The sequence below is a fragment of the Accipiter gentilis genome, chromosome 6, assembly GCF_929443795.1.
Source record: "Accipiter gentilis chromosome 6, bAccGen1.1, whole genome shotgun sequence".
Taxonomy (NCBI): domain Eukaryota; kingdom Metazoa; phylum Chordata; class Aves; order Accipitriformes; family Accipitridae; genus Astur; species Astur gentilis.
In genome coordinates this window covers 11,801,660-11,818,129 of record NC_064885.1, presented here as the reverse complement: position 1 = coordinate 11,818,129, position 16,470 = coordinate 11,801,660, and the positions used below count along the sequence as shown (strand labels likewise).

Below are 16,470 nucleotides of genomic sequence, written 5' to 3'. Positions count from 1 at the left end.
TTCCACAGCTCTCCAAGGAGCACACATCATTCCTAATGAGATACAGATGGATGTTTTAAGGCCACACTTTATCCTAACCAGAAACCTAATCTTAATAAAAGTACTTGCAGAAAGCAAACAGGTGATCTTTAACTACTTCAAACAATTTCACCAAACTCTCCAGCTTTCCCTACAATAAATATGTGCAAGGGAAGAAGAAAATGAGCCTCCCTGCTCCCTCTCTGCATTCATGACAGATTAGACATGCAACATTAGCAGTGTTCGCAGAATTACAATGAGCGTTTACCAAGTAAATCCTGCCCAGATAAGCAAAGAAAGACCTAAAGCAGAAGCAACATCCCAGTGTGGCTTCAAGCTCATTGACTCCCCAACAATGACTCCGTACTTAATTGTACTGGGTGTTTCTTAGGCAACAGCAGGCATTCTTCAGACTCCAAAATGAGACTTGGGAGACAAAGATTTTCACAGAAACACAGTTCTTTATGAATCTTCTTTAGTTAAACAAGTATGCTGGATAAAAACAAGGTTGTATTTCTTGATTTAACTATTGCCTACCCTAGAGCAAGCCACGCTCTCTACAAAAAGGAACATAGCAAATGCTGAAAAAGATCTTCCAAAGGGAAGATCTCTCTTTAAAATGAACGAGCAGTCGTGATGGGGTAAAGTGACAATTGACCCTGCAATCCTGCCACAAAAGTCAAACTAAACTGACTCTGAGATTAAAAATCTGCTTTTGATATATGTCAATACCTGCCAAGCTGAAGAGGAGGTGGGCACAGGAGCCAGAGTATTTCCTTTTAATCACTGCACACCTCCGGGCAGCCTTCCCCCAGGGCACGCTTCGGGGAGATAAAGAGCTCAGTTTGTGATCAAAGAGGTTTGGAGGAAAATCCAAACCAAGCCCTTTGAGGTTCATCTCCTGCTCATTCGCATTCGCCCTGCACCACTCTTATCACAGTTCTCCTTCCCCGATTGCTTTGCCGCGGACAGGGGAACAAAGATACAGGGAGAGGAGATAAGTCCGGGGAAGGAATGGGCATGTGAAATACCCACATTGTTCGTACGCACAAAGCTGCAATTCTCCAAAGGCAGGCGGGGGGGAGGCAAAGGCTTTGCATAAACACTGTGCTCACCGGTGGCTTTGGTTGCAACCACTGAGTGGGGAAGGCAGCAATTTAAAACCAAATTAACATCAAGTTTGTCAGTCTTCCTCGTACAGGCTCTCTTCAGTTGCTGGTGTAAAAAGCAGGTGGGTTGAGCAATGCTCTCTGCCCACAGCCACGGGCTACTCATGCATGGGTGCAGGAAAACCCCTGGTGCTTCTGGGCTCTCCTGGGGCCAGGGAGGGGAGAGAAAGAAAAAAAACACAAAAAACCCCCTTGTGCTCAAACGTAATTAGAGGGACCAGCGATGAACTTGCTAAAACCAGCAGGAATAACGAGTATGTGAGATGGGAAGTGGTGGGGTTTTGGTTGGTTCCTGGTTTGTTGGGTTTTTTTCTTCTAAGCTTTTTAAATAGAAAAGGGACTGCTCTGGACTGTGTGGTTCAGCCTTATCGTTCAGACCATTTACAGGCAGAGGCACAGAGGTCTGACTGTTATACTCCTAGAAACATTTGAGGCAGCAGTTTAGGGGAGGATTTACTGTCTCCTAGTGGGTCAGCGAGTCAGGACCCTGTTGGCTCCTGCCGGCAGCGGGCAGGTGAGGCTGGCGGGATGCCCATTGCTCCAACTTAGAGCTCCAACCTCCTTCTCCACATCCCCCCTGCCCAACACCCTGAAGCATAACACCTTTTCAACACTGAGGGGCTGCGTTTTCTGCATAAGGTGGGAAGATACATGATATTAAATTTCTCCTGCCTTCAGTGTTTCAAGCATTCTGAGAGGAATGGCACAGAAAAGCCAGCACCAACCCCACATCCCAGCAGGAGGAATGACAAGGGGCTCGGGGACTAGACCCAAGCAGAGCACAAGCTATCAAACCATGCCAGAGACACATCTTCCCCCTCTGCCCAGAGTTATCACCATCAGGCAAGAAAGCATTTGGCTGCTTGCCAGACAGTACCTTCAAAATTCAGATCCCAGGCCAAAATACCTCTAAATTCAGGATTCAAGTCTTACTAATTATCCAAAAGGGGGTGCACAGGGCCAGAACCACATTCTAGCACAGCTGTAGTCGTCAGCCCAGACCATGGACTGGTCTCTTCAGGGATTAGCAATTAATGAGATAAATGTGATATTCGAGAAGGTTCTCAGGGAAGCTTGAGGCTAAGCAGCACATGGGAGACAAAAAACTCTAGGAATAAACCTGTTATTCTGAGATTTTTGCCAACTTTTCTAGAACCTGAATTAACACCAAAGCAAATCCATTTCTTACATAGGCTGGAAAACCTTCACGGCTCCTCACATCTTCTAGGAGGAGACTCTCAGGTTCTACTTCTAACGCTCAGCTCACACTGTATCTGGTCTGCCTACAAGCAAGTCTCTGTCCAGTAAGTTGGATTTCCAACGGAACACTCCATCCATTTGAAAACTTTTAAATTTAAATGAAATGCAATGGAGAGACCACGACAATACATTCCTGCTGGTGTCAGTGATGAGTTACACATAGGGTTAAAGACCAGCACCTCATTTTCAACCTAAATTTGTCCACTTTTAGTTTTCCATCTGTATTGGTTTTCTTTGGCAAGGTTTTGGTAGCGGGGGGGGGGGGGGGGGGGGGGGGGGTACAGGGGTGGCTTCTGTAAGAAACTGCTGGAAGCTTCCCCTGTGTTCGAGAGAGAGCGAGCCCATATTAGCCGGCTCTGAGACGGACCCGCCACCGGCCAAGGCCGAGCCAATCAGTGATAGTGGTAACGCCTCTGTGATAACATTTTTAAGAAGGAAAAAAAGTTGGGACAGAGAGAAACTGCCGCCGAAGTGAGGAGTGAGAACGTGTAAGAGAAACAAGCCTGCGGACACCAAGGTCAGTGCAGAAGGAGGGGGAGGAGATGCTCCAGGCGCCGGAGCAAAGATTCCCCTGCAGCCCGTGGGGAAGACCCTGGTGAGGCAGGCTGTCCACCTGCAGCCCACGGAGGTCCACGGTGGAGCAGATCTCCACCTGTAGCCCGTGGAGGACCCCACGCCGGAGCAGGTGGGTTCCTGAAGGAGGCTGTGACCCCGTGGGAACCCCGCGCTGGAGCAGTGTGCTCCTGAAGGACTGCACACCGTGGAATGGACCCACGCTGGAGCAGTTCGTGAAGAACTGCAGCCCGTGGGAATGGCCCACGTTGGAGGAGTTCGTGGAGGACTGTCTCCCGTGGGCGGGACCCCACGCTGGAGCAGGGGAAGAGTGTGATCAGCCCTCGCCCTGAGGAGGTGAAGCGGCAGAAAATAACGTGTGATGACCATAAACCCCATCCCTGTCCCCCTGTGCCACTGGGGGGGGCTTGGTGATGAAATCCGGGAGGGTAGTTGTGCCCGGGAAGAAGGGAGGGGTGGTGGGAAGGTGTTCTGAGATTTCGTTTTATTTCTCATTACCTTGCTCTGGTTGATTTGTAATAAATTGAGTTAATTTTGCAAACTGAGTCTGTTTTGCCCGTGACGGTAATAGTGAATGATCTCTCCTGTCCTTATCTCGACCCGCGAGCCTTTTGTTATATTTTCTCTCCCCTATCCAGCTGAGGAGGGGGAGTGATAGAACGGCTTTGGTGGGCACCTGGTGTTCAGCCAGGGTCAACCCATCACACCATCATTACCAAAAAGCCATTTTGGTAACTTTTTCCCCCATGTATCAGGTGCTCATCAGCCAAGTACACGTCTGCACACAGACCCAAGGCAGAGCTGCACAGCAGAGGCACTGTGCCAGTTCACAAAAGGGCAATACCTGGTCTTCTACATCTGAAAACGCTTCTGACTGGAGAAAACAGAAGCATGCTGCAGTTGATCCCTCACAACCTCCTCTTTGCTAGATGAGAAATACTCGACTGGTACAGCACAGAACACTAGTTACTTGCCAACACCCATAAACTAATTAGTGCAGGTTACACAATGACATTTTCCCCGCTAAATCCTGCTCTCTTCAGTTAAATGTAGGCTGGCACCTGCTTGCAGGATTTATATCAAAATATTGTGAATCAATAGCAAAAAGAAACAGATCCCTTATAGTTTTGTCTCTCATTTAGATCAATGGGATATCAGAGTAAGAGGCATTTTATGTCCCATTAAATCATGCTACTACATCCTATTAAACCATGCTCACAAAACTCTCTAAGTTTTGAGAGGCTGGGGAAAACCTCCTAAGTATGGCATTGGGTTTAATTTAAGGTACTCACTGAGCTCTCATTGAGAAGTGTCACTTGTCCTTGAACAGGGGAAAAAGGGGGTTTACTCCATCCTTGGTCCAAGGCTCAGACACATCTTTTTTCACTCCAGAAACAGATTGACGGACCGACCACAGACACCAGACCCAGCATAAACCTCTGCCTGGCACATCCATGGACCAATTCCCGGTGTCCTCCCCACCCACCCCGCAAAGGAACCAGGGAGGCGGACGGACACAGAGGCCACGGCACTACTGGACTGTGGATGCTGACACCTTTCTTGGGTCCAAGATCTTTATTCTACATGAAGCTCAACTTTGCAATCAGGAGAACATGCAAAGAAACACATGAAACATAATGTATTTACGGAGGACATTTTTTACTGCAAATTCTCTGCAGTTACTGCTTTATGTAAGAAGCCATTCAGAAACAAATGAAGGATGAGAAGGGGAGAGGGGGAAGGGGAAATATGTTTGAGTTTATGCTGAACAGCTTGGCATACATCAGGTCATATTAATCAAGTCAGCCAATTTCAAGACACACACACAAAAAAAATCCCAAGTTTTGCTACTACGTATGTTTGTCTGCTGCAGGAGTCTGCCTTTGTATCCTCCGATCATTTGTTTTATGCTCACCACACAGCTGTAAATCTACTCTTCAGTGCAGCAAGTGAGATTAGGATGTTTATTGGCTGTCTCAGTAACAGAAAAGGGATATCATATCATTTACTGCTTCATGATCCCATAGCAGAAAAATAACCTGGAATCACAGCAAGCACTCCTAGAACACAAAGAGGCCACAAAACGGCAAGTAACATTTACAGAACACTTCTTCCTGCTCAGTGATTTAACATGAGCCACTCTATTACTCGATTAATACATATCAACTGTCTTCTGGGGCACAAAGATCTATTTCCATCAACCACCTAGAATCACACTGCCCAGTATCAAGCAACTGAGAGCCAAACTCAGATAGTTTCTACACCTTCGCTGCCCCCATATACAAGCCATTTATCAGCACTAATCAGTGCAGCTTATGAACAGCCTGCAACATGGACTGTTCAGGACAAAACAGGCACCCACTTGTCTAATCTTACAGCTAGAGATCAAACCATGCTTGCACTGAGCCGATGATGGACTTTTATGCTCATAGTTTGACTTGACAAACTGTGTACAGTGCATCTTCTCCTACGGATGACAGGTACTGTCCAGTAGCACCTTTCACCACAAAAAACCCAAAAAACAACCAAACAAAAAAAAAAACCCAAAACCAAACCCAAAACCCACCAATTTAATGAAAGAGACAATAATGCATTATATTCTTTCAAAGTCCATAACCTGGGACAACAGGATCATTATCTCATACTCTGGAAAAAGTAAGCAACAGCATTCAGATATTAGTCCAGAGAGGAGCTGGACAGACAGACCTGCAGCTTGCTTTTCTCCCCAGATCACAAAGCAGAAATACTGCTAATACTGCGAGATCAAGTAATCGCTAACCCCAGATGCTGCATTAAAGATTATACTTATCACCAGCTCTAGAAATCATCTTCTACCTTCTGTGACGTGCCTCACTCAGGCCATCCGCTTCTGACAGCACACGCATCTATTTTGCACAGAACCTCAAATCTTCAAGACTGTCACCTTCTTCCTTATTTGTGCCTTTTGTACTGCGTCTTTTCCCCCCAGTTCCAACAAAAATATGCCTACCAAAGTTGTAAGTGGAGATTAAATACCATTAGGCAGAAAGTACAGCTGTCCCCACTTCCAGTGAGGAGGCAGAACTCCATAAATTTGAAAAGCCTGCTTTGGTCAGATGTACCCTGGTTTTCAAATACATCCAATATTTTAAAGGTAATACTTGGATCTAGATTAAAAAACAGGCTTCAACAGGCTATCTGAACATGAACCATCAGTAACCTGATTTTCCTAATGATCTATTTCTAATAAATCATTCCTAACGCCTATTACCCAGCCTGGAGCCCTTTGGAGCCATCTCTGCAACTGAGGGATGGGGGTGCAACAACATGCAGAGGCTGTCTGTCAAGGTCCAGAGAGAGACAAACTGAGATGAGTATCAGGTGGTAAAGAGGTATTAGAAAAACACTGCTGAAGGACAAATATCTGCTGCTGCAGACTCAGACCACTGATGATGTTTTTAAGTAACAGTTTTAAAAAGGTAGAGAAAAATCTAACCTCACACCTGCTGTGCCTTAAAACACGCGGGTGAAACAGTCTCACCATCTGTTTTGAGACATCTTTTTGCATTGTATGGAACCAAAGAGACACAACGTTTTGCCACGAGCTGTTTTCCTCCAGGCTGATGCAACCTCAACACTACCCAAGGCACAATCTGGAGCGTAAACACAGGTTCTGCTTGCAGATTTGGCCATTTGCCCTTTGGTCTGCAGATGAATGCCCCAAATCTGATCACCGCAGCCCCAGTAGCACAAACCCTTCTGCAAAGGTCATTTCCAACTCTGCAGTCAACTCAGTTCCTTACTGTCTGGGATGCCAACAAAATGGCAAGTGAAGCCAAACAAAGTTCAAGAAATGCCAACGAAAAACCAAGCCTTCTCATAAAAGCAAGCACTCAAACATGCCCTACAGCACAAGGGAAGAAGCAACATGTAGGGCTCCTGGGCAAGACCACAGTGCCTCAGCCAGAGAGCAGAAGCCACATCAGAGTCTGGGGAGAGGACAACCATCTTCCCCCAAGCTACATTTTTATTTCTAAATATGCATCTAACCAGCAACTGAAGAATAACAAAGATTGAGGGAAAGCCAAAGGCAGCGCAGTTATATCTGGGGGGGGTCTTACAATATAGTAAGAGGAAGGATACTCCTCCCCCACCCCCCCATCACTTGCCTGCCCCTTAGTTTAAAGCCCTTCCCAAATAAGCTGTAGCTGAGGTCCCCAATCTGACACAATCCTGCCAGCCTATCTGACAGGCATGCGATGCTCTGGTAGGAGCAAATCTGGCATCGTGGCTCCAGCACAGACCATCAGCAAGGCAGGTCAGCTGCTAACCTTGGCAGTAAAACCTTCCTCAGTCAGCAGCGAAAGGAGAGGTCCCGAGGGGCTCCTCAGAAACCACTGCCAGCTGCAAAAGCAGATCTCACGCTCCTCTCCCAGACGTGGACACAGAGCAGGACTTAGTTCTGACCTCCAAGCTTGGGCAGCTTGCTATGGGCAACAGCATCAGCACCCCCTTTATTCAACTGCTCCAGGCTGGTAATGCTGTATTCAAGCTAAATATATGCAAGTTCAGAAAGGCAGAAAAGGCAAATCAGCCACTGCAGGCCAGGCTCAGGTACCATCACTGTGAACAGCAGAGGAAAATACCTTCTGAGCCAGTGTCACAGTAACAGCAGAGCTCGTCCTAGCAGGCGTAGCAGGCAGGCACAGGCAGAGTCCAGAGAATTACTCTGCAACTTGTTCACCTCAATGTAGCACATATCCCTGCCCCATACCACCACCTCAGAGAGAGCCAGCAGAGCACACAGGTACCTTGTCCACACATACAACGTCCTTGATTGCAAAGAAAGCATCTCTGTTTAGTGCTCCACAAAGCACAGGAGAATTTTACCAACTCCTTACATTCAATAACCAAGCAGAGCTAGCAAAACTTTCTATATGCTGTGGACAGCAGGAAAGGGCACTAGCGTGCTGAAAATCCCCAAAATGCAAAGTCCCACCCTATAGAACAGCACCAGATAAGACCAACTCCTACTCATTCTGAACATCAGTGCATGGTAACTGTTGTTATAAGAAAGTAGCACATGCTGTTTGGAGACATAAGTGTGGTGCAGGCTTTAAGTTTCCCACTTCCACCAGTGCAGGAATGGTCACTACTTGACAGCTGAAGAGGTGACGAAGAATAACACACACAACTGCCCAAAAGTGAATTACTGGCAGACCAGGAACTTAGAAGTCTTCTGTAAAACTTTAATATCACCTTCGAGTAAGGTCGTCTTACTTTCTCGCTGCTGATGTTCAGCCCTCCCCGGCCTACCCATTGCTTTGTGTCCTTCCACCAGCATGAAGCCACTAAGATTCCCCATCCCTGTAACCCAATATACAAAGGACACTATGTATAGCGTCCATGTTATAAGCAGGATGGCCAGGCTCTACTTTGCTTTGGATGGATGTCAAGTATGAAAAATACACACAGGAGAAAAGGTCAACAAAATAAAAGTAGGCTGCTTTTTTCCAGCCATTGGAACTATTTAATTGGTCTGATTAATGTCTGGCACAGGTAAGGATTAGGCAGCATCAGATGAGATAATCTTTGGAAGCATACAGCATTGTGTTACGCTTTTAAGTTAGGGAACACATTGATGGCCACATGCAGGTATTGGACCCACTGCTTCTGCTGCCACATGGCAGAGTCTCAGGAGCAGAAGCCCTCTGTGCTAGCCTTGATGGGCACTCAGGCTGATTGATGACCAGTGTATCTATTTAATAGCTACATCATCATTAGTTTTAACACTATACCATTACTCATCCTTGCAGAAATGCCCTCTAGGGCTGTTCAAGACACAATTCACCCACACTGCATGAAGGCGACATCCCTTCTACATGTCCTTTTGAAATGCCAACAGCAGGAACCGCCATGAAGAAGGTTGAACACCCATGGTCTGCAGAATGCCCCAAGCCTTTAGGGCTCTATGTTGCTCCCACATCCTATGAAGCTACTCCTGTAGCTACTAAAGCAGGTCCTACTGGACCCCTCTCCATCTTTTTTGTGTGATCAGACATAATAAACACTCATGAACTGGGCAGAGAGAAATAGATAGGAAAATCTGTGCCAGTTGTACAGTGGCACAAAATGGATGGGGGAACCCAGATCCTACGTGCCTGTGGAAGAAGACAGGGCAGACAAAGAATCTGGTGGTTCTGATTACGGAGATCACACTTCTTCATAAAAGAAGATCCTGATGATGGGTTTTCAAAGATTTCTTTCTCTCCTACATACTCCAGTGGCTAGATTTCCACACACACAGACACTTTTCATTTTTAATTCTGAGCACCCAGTAGTTCCCCAGTCTGGCTCCTGACATATAGTTATTAATCATTTCTTTGCTGGCCACCACACAAAATAAATCCAGCTAACGTGCTTATCAGGAGCTTATCCCTTCCTGACGTTTCATTCTTGTCTAAGGCTTGAGGGTTTGAATATTTAAATAGGCAAATATTCTTTTGATTAGTAGAATAAATGATTCTTGTTACTTACTGTCCTTAAAAACACTGTTAGCATCATGAAGGTGCTCAACTATGTTGGCACCTCTTTTACAGGATTTTGTAGATTTTCCTACAAAACATGGATCGGCAGCAGAGTTCAACTTAATAAACTCATACATTTTTAAATGCCTTTCCTACAGTGATATATAGAACTGCAAAATTAAAGCTAAGGGCACATAAGAGACCTTAGAATTTGGTTAGAATTTCTGCACATTATGTGGAATTCTCCCCAAAATTACTATCATACAGGTTACTGTTTCACTAAGCTCTTATAAAGGCAAGGTAGAGCAAACATTATCTTGCAACTAAAAGAATTATCAATATACCTCTCAGTGCCTAGGAAGCTCTGACACTTTGGATCCCAAAACTGCACTTTCAGAGCACACCCCAAATACAATGTACCAACAATTTTACCCCATTACAGAGACACAGCATCAGGACTCTCTTAGTGGAGCAGGGTCCCAAGAGCAGGTTAACACACAGTGTGGTTTATAATCCCACAGCCAGCCTATGGGTGCCTATTACCAGGTACATACATTTCAGGATAGCGCAAGTAATGATGTCCACTGTATCTATTTCTTGCATCGAGCTGCCCAGCTCCTTGCCTGCTCCTCCTCAGTCCCACTGTGACAAAATACACCATGACAAGGTAAGGCTAGACACAGCCCAGTGCCTTTGCCCTGCATGACCATGTTGTAAGGTGAACATGCCTCCCTCAGGGCCACACTTGGACATATCTGGACATCATGGACATCCACAGCATAGCTGGGGACTCTTAGTTTGTCAAGAGTCTTCAGAAGAAGGAGGCTGCTCTCCCCATAACTAAGGCATCAATGATTTAAGGACCACATGATGTTGTCCAAAGTTAACATTACCATTGCTCCAAATGAAGGAATGAAGAAATTAAGTGGTCAACCCCAAGGTGACAGGAGGTCAACAGGCTCAGGGACAAAACCCACAGGTCCTGCTGCAATGGCTCTGCAAGTCTGTTAGTCCATCTGTCATCCCAGGCAAAGTACATCTGACAGGGAGAAAATTTAGGAGCGTTTTTTTGTCTGTCTGTTTTAAAATGGTCCCCTCCAAACAGAAGTGAACAATGTTGAAATAGGCATGGACCAAAGGAACAGGCTTTGAAAATGGCTGTCTATAGCATTTTACAAAGACAGGCATCATCGCATCAAAGGGAGAAGCACCCTGACCTCCTATACAGTGCAGATCCTGAGCTATCAGGCTGCGATGCAAGGTCTGGTCTCGACTTCATCGCCAAACTGCTGAGCAGACCCTGTGTCTCCACTGAGGAAGGACTGGCACCGTGCCAGCCAGTGCCATCAAGCAGAGGAACACTGACTGCTACACAGGGGCAACCAAATCCTCAACAATTACAAGCTTGTAAGTGCTCACAGATCACGGGATGAAAGGCAGTAATGTAAAGTTGTAAGTTAACAGTGTATGTTTTGACATCCTCTATTAGAGGTGTCTACTGCTCATGTAGCCAATCATGTAGACACAATACTGGATGTGGCTAATTAAGAGACACCTAGTCTAAGGAAGAAGTCAAAGTTCCCTTCGAGGTCAATGAAGGGACACTGACACTGCCAAAGGACAATTTATTCGACCCTTCTATCCGAGGAATAAGTATATTGCTAGCTGGTATAACAGACTGATGCAACTATCTTTCTGGATAGGTGGAAAAGCCTTTTTTCTCCCTTGAACACAGGCAGACCTAGACTGAACTTTCAGATGGACACGTCCAGTGAAGTGAGACCTTACCCTCCCAGGCCAGTAACTTCAGGGTGGCAATCACACCAGCAAGCTTTACCAACAAGCTCACAGCTCTACTCATGCAGGTTGGTATAAAACTGTCACTGCTGTAAGCCTTACCTGCCAAATATAAAATGAAATCCTTGATATATAGCCTTACTGCAGGAGCGTCTTACTAGAATAGATCTCATGGGAACTCAAGATTTTGACATCCCTGGTACATACTTAGAGCAATGAATAAGAAAAGTGGCCAGCACTTGTGCTACCTGGAACACAGGGTGGAACGATGCCACTGCTGGAACAGCTAGTATAAAAATGATGAACTTAAAAGGCACAAAGGATTTTTAGAGATAGCTCTTCTTTTTTGTAATAACAGATCCACTCAGATGATGGGTTTATGAACTGGGAAGATGAAGAGGTTTTTAAACCTTTTCTGTTATGTACAGAAATCACTGTGTAAGTTTACTTAACTGCTGCCAGAATTACATCAGCCTCAGCAGAGGGGTGTTGCTCACCCCTGCCTGTCAAATTTCTGCATGGTGCAAGTCACACAAGGAGAGCTCTACAACCCAAGCATCACGGAGCCGGCACCACCGCAACCCACCCATACATCCACATGGCACAGGCTGCTCACCAGGCTCATGATTAACACACCATTTGGCAAGAGATACGTACTGCTTCATTTGGGGGAAAAAACCAAACAAACAAAAAAACCCCACCAAGTTACAGACAATATTAAGAGTCAAAAAATAGAGGATGGGGCTGCTTTTGATTTGTATTTCTACTCGTATTCTAATTTCAGGTACCAGTTAACTGAATGCAATTAACTGGCTATAAATATTGGTGCCCCCTTAATGATAGGGGACAGTAAGCATGGAGAAGTTAAGAAACTTGAAGACCACACGGATAGGTAGTGATAGAGTTCAAAAGCAATGACTGGACACTGTCCTGTACTCTAGTTTTTCATGCAACTTTTTTTTTTTCTAATGCAAAAAATGCGAAAGGCCGACTCCAATATGCCAGAAGCATTCATTCCAATATTCCAGAAGTTTCCCTTTATTCCCCAGATGAAGATCCACAGCACCACTGCTATTCTATGGTTAAATTTGCCCCTGTATGGCTTTTCTACTGTTATGGGTTGCATTCTCCACCTCTGCCAAAACAAAATACAAGAGAGACAAAACCAGGAGACAAAGCTAACCAACTCGGAGCCTGAGTATACAAAGAGAAAGGTCATTCCAGTTTACCCCAGTGCCAGTAACATCATTTACATACCTACTCAGTAGTTTAGGGAGGGATCCAACCCAATACAGCCAGTCAAACAAGAGCCGAATTGCTACAGGGTTAAGAATAAAAAAAACCTGTACTGTAATTTTTAGTGATGAGCTGGAGATGAGCTGAGAGTTGGGTATCAGACCTTTTTCGCTATGTCTATTCAATGCCTGACTTAATCTGCAGAGATCCAAATGACAACAGAAACACAGCTACCTATAGCATAGACACTTTAGAAAGTCTTTTACTATTACTTAAGACCAGAGAACATGATTTAAGGCTATAGATATTTTTTTTCTGCCACAACAGAGACACTAACAGGAGTATCTAAAGCCTGACACATGATCTCAGCTCCTTTCTCACCCCGCCACCGCCACCAGCCCCCAAAGGAGAAAGATGTATACTGCAACTTCAGGTTGTAAATACAGACTGCCTTATTAGATGGATTTTTAGGCAGCAGTGGCCATGATGTACTTGATGTAAGCAGACAAAAACACAAACAGCAAACATGTATGGAAATACGCATAGTGGCACAGGGTCTACACCTTCCCGATACATACTTGTCATTTACCTATACACACCAGAGATTTGGATGTATGTCTGAAAACCACACAGTAGCAAAATTCAGGAGCCTTCTTCCCTCTCCTCCTCATCTTATGAATGCCATCTGACTTTTACCCGCTTCTCACAAGACCTAACACAGAACTGCACAGAAAATCTTCTCCTACCTGCACAGCCAAACTTAACACAGTAATACACATCCAAGATTTGGCTTTGCTCTTCTACCCACAGCCAGTAGCTATTCACAGATCCCCTCCTGGCCCAGCGCACGCTCTGCTTTGCCGCAGAAAACCAATACGTACTTTGCATTGACGCAGCTGAAAACCTGGGAGGTGAATTCTTATATATCAATGGTGCACTGATTGGATTGAATTATTTACTCATTACTGGGCTGCAAAGGACTGTGGCTGAAATACAATACATTATAAATCATGTTACAATCTTCTGCCATCTACACACATAGCATGTGCGCGCACACACAGGCAGGTTCAAGCTTGCTCAAGTTTCCTCAATCCAGTCACACGCACTGCTTCTCAGCTGTTACTTATGTATCTGTACTGCTTTTTGTCTTTAAATCTCAGCAGGAAAGGAAAAACCTTGCATATCCTTCTGAACTGGTGACAAGTAATTCTACAAACTAAAGCTATTGATTTCAAACAAGCTTCATTCATGTTCTACTCACAAAAATAAAGCTTCACCAGGAAATGAATTGATCTTCATTTGGCTTTTGTAAAGATTATGAACAAGCTTAAGAGAAAGCAAGTGTTCAGGCTGCTATTCATATTGCCACTTCCTAATCATGCTCCATTCATTGACTGCTTATTTTAGTTTGTATTTTGCTGATTCAGTTGCTCACGTCTTCTTGCAAAAGGGATTATCAATATTAAATCAATTGTGTCGACCCTATGAAGTAAATGGAAAAGCAAACCATTTTCTATTATCCAAGCATCTTAAAACACCTACTGCTGTCTGGTACACTTTAGTGTTTATAGATTCAGAACACTAGATTCTCATAAACTATTTCTGACCATTGAAGCTCTAAAACTCCCCACATTTCCCCACAAAATTTGTTTTTTAAAGCACCTACCTTATTTCTATTAAGCATTTTTCAGAAGTGTTATGCTTTATATTTTAGAATTAGAGTATCAAAAATATAGATTGCAATTTAAATATTTAGAGATCTACGGGCATTTCTAAATGCACATTACTTACTCAGCAAGTTCTAACAAGAAGCGATCTACTAAGTTGTAAAAACAAAATGTGCAGAACAGGATTTATTTTTGTGAGGGGCTCTTGTAATAAAGTTATTAGGTTCAGACAGATCTAAGGGACATAAAAGCCAGAGCAATTACGAGTGGCACATTCCACTTACCCATCTCTCCCCATGCGCACAAGCTACTTCACACATGAAGAAAAAGAGTCATTGGAACATCCTCGGTGTAGGATCTCCAAGCCACTGACTGCAGGACAAGCTCACCCACTGCCCAGGTCACCCACCCCATCCCAGCGAGCTGCGCACATTCAGATCAGCAGCTCAAGGCAGCAACCCACCGGCCAAGCGAGCCAACACACACAGACTGCCGTGGATGCTGGAAAACTAAATAAATGACTTCAGGACCGACGTTGTTAGACACCAGTGTTTGACTCATACCTCTGCCTGGTTTGGCTGTGAATATGCAACCTATTTAAAAGCTCCCGTGGCAATAGAAAAGCTCTCTGCAATACGTGGAAGCAAATCGGTAGCACAAACACACAAGCTTTGATTCCTTTGGAAGCCAACTTAAAAGAAGTGTATCCAAAGCTTTATTTGGTTCATTTATTTTCCCAAGTATAGTTTAGTAGAAGTATTTATGATAACACAGGTATTTTTCAGCACCAGAATTCAGAAGAGCACAAAAGCAAGTTGTTAAATTATACTAATCCCATCCTCTGCCAAAGCGTGCATTTAATACTTAGGTTTACATTAGTAAATGTTTTATAGCACACTTCACAGATAGAAGTCTTCCCTGAAGCATCATGTTCCAAACTTACAAGAATAAGGAATAATTTTGTAGTCAGGAAAATCGACAATTAGTGGAATCTATTGCATAAAAAAAATTAGGTACCATACATATAAATCCATGGTCACAGTGTTTCAAGATTACACTATGCAGCATAACGATAGTAAGAGAATCTCATAACAGCCACTAAACAAACTCTAGAGTTACTTCCCCAAAAGCACTTTCTTACTGACTGAGTTTAAAGAAGGTATTGGGACTTCTAAGTACCAAAGACTTAGAAGTCCCAGAGCACACATAGTTGTCAGACAAAGTACACCTCAATGACCTTTACTTCAAAAGAAAAAAAAGAAAAATAAAGTTATCCTACGTCCCTATCTAAATCCATAATACAAATAAAAAATAAACCCCTAAACTTTTCAGTAGGAAGTCAGATACTTTCAGTTCTAAGGTGATTTTTTGTAGCTCTCACTGGAGCCAACCCTATCTGCCTGCATGTGTGTGCAAGGCACCACACTGCTCTGTGCCATGGAGCTGGCTCCCTCTAAGAGGTCACAGTAGTAGGCATAAAAAACAACCAGCAAATACCAAGTGCAGATAGAAAAGTGTGTCTTGAGAGACTTTACTTGCCCATTTTTAAAAAAAAAAAAAAAAAAAAAAAAAGAATTACTGGAAGTCCAGTAACAATCTCTCCAATACATGCATATTGGTATGCACTGAGGAATAAAGATCAATACTAGCTTTTATTCAATAGCACCGTGGTTTGTATTAGTACTGGAAAAGCAATGCAGCGATAAAGCAGCTTTTTCCTCCCATGCATATCATCCAAAAGTCACCAAAAGTTGCAGCACTGTCCCTGGAGAGGCAGGTGGTGCACGCAGCTTCGGCACCAGGCAGTGCCTGTACACACAACACAGCAGTGGCAGCTCTTCAGATCACCAGTACCTTGATGATGCTGGAGAAAGAAAAACAAAATTGTCTCAGGTTTGAAGCTGGGCTTACAACTATCTTCCTATCCCCACGATCGTCAGAGCAGAGAGGGGGACAGATTTGGCACAACCTCAAGCATTCCTTTGGAGAGCACCAGGAACTTGTGCAGCCTGGCAGAATGAAAATGCCTAAAGCTACACAGAGATTGGACAGATTGGGCAGGATGGCATGCATGGACAGAAAAAAATCTGGCAACCTGTCTCTGAGTTGCAAAACTGATCTAGTTTTGGTGAGCCTTGTTCTGAGGCACATTTCTTTTATGCTAGAGCTTTGACACAGATACTCACTGCTTGGTTTCTTTACTTGCTGTCCCAGAAAATTTTCACATAGCATCTTTCAAAGTAT

At 44.3% G+C, this 16,470-nt stretch overlaps 1 protein-coding gene across 1 annotated transcript in view; it reads right to left on the bottom strand.

The window, feature by feature from the left end:
* GALNT17 (polypeptide N-acetylgalactosaminyltransferase 17) overlaps nt 1-16,470 on the bottom strand; it is a 218,605-nt gene that overhangs the window by 139,084 nt on the left and 63,051 nt on the right. The window lies entirely within an intron of this gene.